The 7,391-nt window shown below is 53.3% G+C and overlaps 1 long non-coding RNA gene across 2 annotated transcripts in view; it reads left to right on the forward strand.

Annotated features, from left to right (window-relative positions):
- The window catches only part of LOC144954535 (uncharacterized), a 9,418-nt gene extending 4,994 nt beyond the window's left edge, over positions 1 to 4,424 (forward strand). Inside the window, exons 3-4 of one of the 2 annotated variants that reach the window (XR_013641262.1) lie at positions 3,213 to 3,288; positions 4,328 to 4,424. This is a non-coding gene — a long non-coding RNA (uncharacterized LOC144954535). Of the gene's footprint in view, positions 1 to 3,212; positions 3,289 to 3,391; positions 3,413 to 4,327 lie in introns of those variants that run through there. The other variant, XR_013641263.1, reaches the window with a different exon arrangement.
- The last annotated feature ends 2,967 nt before the right edge of the window (positions 4,425 to 7,391 follow it).

Raw genomic sequence — 7,391 nt, forward strand, 5'->3', positions numbered from 1 at the left:
CACTCAGTGTGTCACTCACTCACTGTGTCACTCACTCACTGTGTCACTCACTCACTGTGTCACTCACTGTGTCACTCACTGTGTCACTCACTCACTGTGGCACTCAGTGTGACACTCACTCACTGTGTCACTCAGTGTGTCACTCACTCACTGTGTCACTCACTCACTGTGTCACTCACTGTGTCACTCACTGTGTCACTCACTCACTGTGGCACTCACTGTGTCACTCACTCACTGTGTCACTCACTGTGTCACTCACTGTGACACTCACTCACTGTGTCACTCACTGTGTCACTCACTCACTGTGTCACTCACTCACTGTGGCACTCACTGTGTCACTCACTCACTGTGTCACTCACTCACTGTGTCACTCAGTGTGACACTCACTCAGTGTGACACTCACTCACTGTGTCACTCACTCACTGTGTCACTCACTCACTGTGTCACTCACTGTGTCACTCACTCACTGTGGCACTCACTGTGTCACTCACTCACTGTGTCACTCAGTGTGACACTCACTGTGTCACTCACTGTGACACTCACTCACTGTGTCACTCACTGTGTCACTCACTCACTGTGGCACTCACTGTGTCACTCACTGTGTCACTCACTCACTGTGGCACTCAGTGTGACACTCACTCACTGTGTCACTCACTGTGTCACTCACTGTGTCACTCACTCACTGTGTCACTCACTGTGTCACTCACTCACTGTGTCACTCACTGTGTCACTCACTGTGTCACTCACTCACTGTGTCACTCACTGTGTCACTCACTCACTGTGTCACTCACTGTGTCACTCACTCACTGTGTCACTCACTGTGTCACTCAGTGTGACACTCACTCACTGTGTCACTCACTCACTGTGTCACTCACTCACTGTGTCACTCACTGTGTCACTCACTCACTGTGTCACTCACTGTGTCACTCACTCACTGTGTCACTCACTGTGTCACTCACTCACTGTGTCACTCAGTGTGACACTAACTCACTGTGTCACTCACTCACTGTGTCACTCAGTGTGACACTCACTCACTGTGTTACTCAGTGTGTCACTCACTCACTGTGTCACTCAGTGTGACACTCACTCACTGTGTCACTCATTCACTGTGTCACTCACTGTGTCACTCACTCACTGTGTCACTCACTGTGTCACTCACTCGATGTGTCACTCACTCACTGTGTCACTCACTCACTGTGTCACTCACTGTGTCACTCACTGTGTCACTCACTCACTGTGTCACTCAGTGTGTCACTCACTCACTGTGTCACTCACTGTGTCACTCACTGTGTCACTCACTCACTGTGTCACTCACTGTGTCACTCACTCACTGTGTCACTCACTCACTGTGTCACTCACTCACTGTGTCACTCACTGTGACGCTCACTCACTGTGTCACTCAGTGTGTCACTCACTCACTGTGTCACTCACTCACTGTGTCACTCACTGTGTCACTCACTCACTGTGTCACTCACTCACTGTGTCACTCAGTGTGACACTCACTCACTGTGTCACTCACTCACTGTGTCACTCAGTGTGACACTCACTCACTGTGTCACTCAGTGTGTCACTCACTCACTGTGTCACTCACTCACTGTGTCACTCACTCACTGTGTCACTCACTGTGTCACTCACTGTGTCACTCACTCACTGTGGCACTCACTGTGTCACTCACTCACTGTGTCACTCACTGTGTCACTCACTGTGACACTCACTCACTGTGTCACTCACTGTGTCACTCACTCACTGTGTCACTCACTCACTGTGGCACTCACTGTGTCACTCACTCACTGTGTCACTCACTCACTGTGTCACTCAGTGTGACACTCACTCAGTGTGACACTCACTCACTGTGTCACTCACTCACTGTGTCACTCACTCACTGTGTCACTCACTGTGTCACTCACTCACTGTGGCACTCACTGTGTCACTCACTCACTGTGTCACTCAGTGTGACACTCACTGTGTCACTCACTGTGACACTCACTCACTGTGTCACTCACTCACTGTGGCACTCACTGTGTCACTCACTGTGTCACTCACTCACTGTGGCACTCAGTGTGACACTCACTCACTGTGTCACTCACTGTGTCACTCACTGTGTCACTCACTCACTGTGTCACTCACTGTGTCACTCACTCACTGTGTCACTCACTGTCACTCACTGTGTCACTCACTCACTGTGTCACTCACTGTGTCACTCACTCACTGTGTCACTCACTGTGTCACTCACTCACTGTGTCACTCACTGTGTCACTCAGTGTGACACTCACTGTGTCACTCACTCACTGTGTCACTCACTCACTGTGTCACTCACTGTGTCACTCACTCACTGTGTCACTCACTGTGTCACTCACTCACTGTGTCACTCAGTGTGACACTCACTCACTGTGTCACTCACTGTATCACTCACTCACTGTGTCACTCACTCACCGTGTCACTCACTGTGTCACTCACTGTGACACTCACTCACTGTGTCACTCACTCACTGTGTCACTCAGTGTGTCACTCACTCACTGTGTCACTCACTGTGTCACTCACTCACTGTGTCACTCACTCACTGTGTCACTCACTGTGTCACTCACTCACTGTGTCACTCACTGTGTCACTCACTCACTGTGTTACTCACTGTGTCACTCACTCACTGTGTCACTCACTGTGTCACTCACTCACTGTGTCACTCACTGTGTCACTCACTCACTGTGTCACTCACTGTATCACTCACTCACTGTGTCACTCACTCACTGTGTCACTCACTGTGTCACTCACTGTGACACTCACTCACTGTGTCACTCACTCACTGTGTCACTCAGTGTGTCACTCACTCACTGTGTCACTCACTGTGTCACTCACTCACTGTGTCACTCACTCACTGTGTCACTCACTCACTGTGTCACTCACTGTGTCACTCACTCACTGTGTCACTCACTGTGTCACTCACTCACTGTGTTACTCACTGTGTCACTCACTCACTGTGTCACTCACTGTGTCACTCACTCACTGTGTCACTCACTGTGTCACTCACTCACTGTGTCACTCACTGTGTCACTCACTCACTGGGTCACTCACTGTGTCACTCACTCACTGTGTCACTCACTGTGTCACTCACTCACTGTGTCACTCACTGTGTCACTCACTGTGTCACTCACTCACTGTGTCACTCACTCACTGTGTCACTCACTCACTGTGTCACTCACTGTGTCACTCCCCAGGTCTTCACCATCATGGATCGTAACCGCGATGGCGTCATTGACAAGAACGACCTCAGACAAACTTTCGTAGCCATCGGTGAGTGGTGATGATGGTGATGGTGGTGATGGTGGTGATGATGGTGATGATGGTGATGATGGTGATGATGATGTTGATGATGTTGATGGTGATGATGATGTAGGCAAGAGTGTGGGTGATGGGGAGCTGAATGAGCTGATGATGATGATGATGTTGATGATGATGATGTTGATGATGGTGATGTTGATGATGATGATGTTGATGTTGTTGGTGTTGATGATGTTGATGATGATGATGTTGATGATGATGGTGGTGATGGTGGTGATGATGATGATGGTGGTGTTGATGATGATGGTGTTGATGATGATGGTGGTGTTGATGATGATGGTGTTGATGATGGTGGTGATGATGTTGATGATGATGTTGATGATGATGATGTTGATGGTGATGATGATGTAGGCAAGAGTGTGGGTGATGTTGATGTTGTTGATGTTGTTGATGTAGGTAAGAGTGTGGGTGATGGGGAGCTGAATGAGCTGATGATGATGGTGATGATGATGTTGATGATGATGATGTTGATGATGTTGATGGTGATGTTGATGATGATGATGTTGATGTTGTTGGTGTTGATGATGTTGATGTTGATGATGATGATGTTGATGATGATGATGTTGATGTTGTTGATGTTGTTGGTGTTGATGATGTTGATGTTGATGATGATGATGTTGATGATGATGATGTTGATGTTGTTGATGGTGATGATGTTGTTGATGTTGATGTTGTTGATGTTGATGTAGGTAAGAGTGTGTTGATGATGTTGTTGATGTTGATGATGTTGATGTTGTTGATGCTGATGATGGTGATGTTGATGTAGGCAAGAGTGTGTTGATGATGTTGTTGATGTTGATGATGTTGATGTTGATGTAGGTAAGAGTGTGATGATGATGATGTTGATGTTGTTGATGTTGATGTTGTTGATGCTGATGATGGTGATGTTGATGTAGGCAAGAGTGTGTTGATGATGTTGTTGATGTTGATGATGTTGATGTTGTTGATGTTGTTGATGTTGTTGATGTTGATGTTGATGATGTTGATGCAGGCAAGAGTGTGGGTGATGGGGAGCTCAATGAGCTGATGAAGGAGTCTCCGGGACCTCTCAACTTCGACACTTTCCTGTCAATCTTCGGGGCCAAGCTCAGTGGTGACGTCACTCACCACTCACTCACCACCCACTCACTCACTCATACACTCACTCACTCACTCACCCACTCACTCATTCACCCACCACTCACCCACCCACTCACTCATTAATACACTCACTCATACACCCACTCACCACCCACTCACCTCACTCCCCAATCTCTCACTCACTCATACACTCACCCACTCACTCACTCATACACTCACTCACTCATACACTCACTCACTCATACACTCACTCACTCATACACTCACTCACTTATACACTCACTCACTCATACACTCACTCACCACTCTCACTCACCACTCACTCACTCACCACTCACTCATACACTCACTCATACACTCACTCATACACTCACTCACCACTCACTCAGTCATTCACTCACTCACCACTCACTCACCACTCACTCACCTCACTCACCACTAACTCACATACTCACCACTCACTCACCACTCACTCACCAACTCACTCAGACACTCACTCACCACTCACTCATACACTCACTCACCACTCATACACTCACTCATACTCACTCATACACTCACTCACTCATATATTCACTCACTCATACACTCACTCACTCACCCACTCACTCACTCACCCACCCACTCACTCACTCACTCACTCACTCACCCACCCACCCACCCACCACTCACTCACTCACTCACCCACTCACCCACCCACCCACTGACCCACTCATTCACCCACCACTCACCCACCCACTCACCACCCACTCACCCACCCACTCACCCACCCACCCACCCACTCACTCACCCACTCACTCACTCACCCACCCACCCACTCATCCACTCACCCACCCACCCACTCACCCACCACTCACCCACCCACCCACTCACTCACCCACTCACCACTCACCCACCCACTCACCCACCCACCCACTCACTCACTCACCCACTCACACACCCACCCACTGACCCACTCATTCACCCACCACTCACCCACCCACCCACTCACTCACCCACTCACCACTCACCCACCCACTCACCCACCCACCCACTCACTCACCCACTCACACACCCACCCACTGACCCACTCATTCACCCACCACTCACCCACCCACTCACCACCCACTCACCCACCCACCCACCCACTCACTCACCCACTCACTCACCCACCCACTCACTCACTCACCCACTCACTCACTCACCCACCCACCCACCCACTCACCCACTCACCCACCCACCCACCCACTCACCCACCACTCACCCACCCACCCACTCACTCACCCACCCACCCACCACTCACTCACCCACCCACTCACCACCCACTCACCCACCCACTCACCCACCCACCCACCCACTCACTCACCCACTCACTCACCCACCCACCCACCCACCCACTCACCCACTCACCCACCCACCCACTCACCCACCACTCACCCACCCACCCACTCACTCACCCACTCACCACTCACCCACCCACTCACCACCCACTCACCCACCCACTCACCCACCCACCCACCCACTCACTCACCCACTCACTCACTCACTCACCCACCCACCCACTCACCACTCACCCACCCACCCACTCACTCACTCACCCACTCACACACCCACCCACTGACCCACTCATTCACCCACCACTCACCCACCCACCCACTCACTCACCCACTCACCACTCACCCACCCACTCACCCACCCACCCACTCACTCACCCACTCACACACCCACCCACTGACCCACTCATTCACCCACCACTCACCCACCCACTCACCACCCACTCACCCACCCACCCACCCACTCACTCACCCACTCACTCACCCACCCACTCACTCCACCCACTCACTCACCCACCCACCCACTCACCCACTCACCCACCCACCCACTCACCCACCACTCACCCACCCACCCACTCACTCACCCACCCACCACTCACCCACCACTCACCCACCCACCCACTCACTCACCCACCCACCACTCACCCACCACTCACCCACCCACCCACTCACTCACCCACCCACCCACTCACCCACCCACTCACCCACCCACCCACCCACCCACTCACCACCCACTCACCCACTCACCCACCCACTCACCCACCCACCCACTCACTCACCCACCCACCCACTCACCACCCACTCACCCACCCACTCACCCACCCACTCACTCACCCACCCACCCACTCACCCACTCACCCACCCACCCACTCACCCACCACTCACCCACCCACCCACTCACCACCCACTCACCACCCACTCACCCACTCACCCACCCACTCACCACCCACTCACCACCCACTCACCCACTCACCCACCCACTCACCACCCACCCACCCACTCACCCACCCACTCACCCACCCACCCACCCACCCACTCACCCACCCACTCACCACCCACTCACCCACTCACCACCCACTCACCCACCCACTCACTCACCCACTCACTCACCCACTCACTCACCCACTCACCACCCACCCACCCACTCACCCACCCACCCACCCACTCACCCACCCACTCACCCACCCACCACACCCACTCACCACTCACCCACCCACTCACCACCCACCCACCCACTCACCACTCACCCACCCACTCCACTCACCCACTCACCCACCCACCCACCCACTCACCCACCCACCCACCCACTCACCCACCCACTCACCCACCCACCTCACCCACCCACTCACCCACCCACCCACCCACTCACCCACTCACCCACCCACTCACCCACCCACCCACCCACTCACCACCACCCACCCACTCACTCCACCCACTCACTCACCCACCCCACCCACCACACCCACTCACCCACCCCACCCACTCACCCACCCACTCACCCACCCACCCACTCACTCACCACTCACCCACCCACTCACCACCCACTCACCCCACTCACTCACCCACTCACCACCCACCCACCCACTCACCCACCCACTCACCACCCACCCACCCACTCACCCACCCACTCACCACCCACTCACCCCACTCACCACCCGCTCA

The sequence above is a fragment of the Lampetra fluviatilis genome, unplaced genomic scaffold (genome assembly GCF_964198595.1).
Source record: "Lampetra fluviatilis unplaced genomic scaffold, kcLamFluv1.1 SCAFFOLD_1510, whole genome shotgun sequence".
Classification (NCBI taxonomy): domain Eukaryota; kingdom Metazoa; phylum Chordata; class Hyperoartia; order Petromyzontiformes; family Petromyzontidae; genus Lampetra; species Lampetra fluviatilis.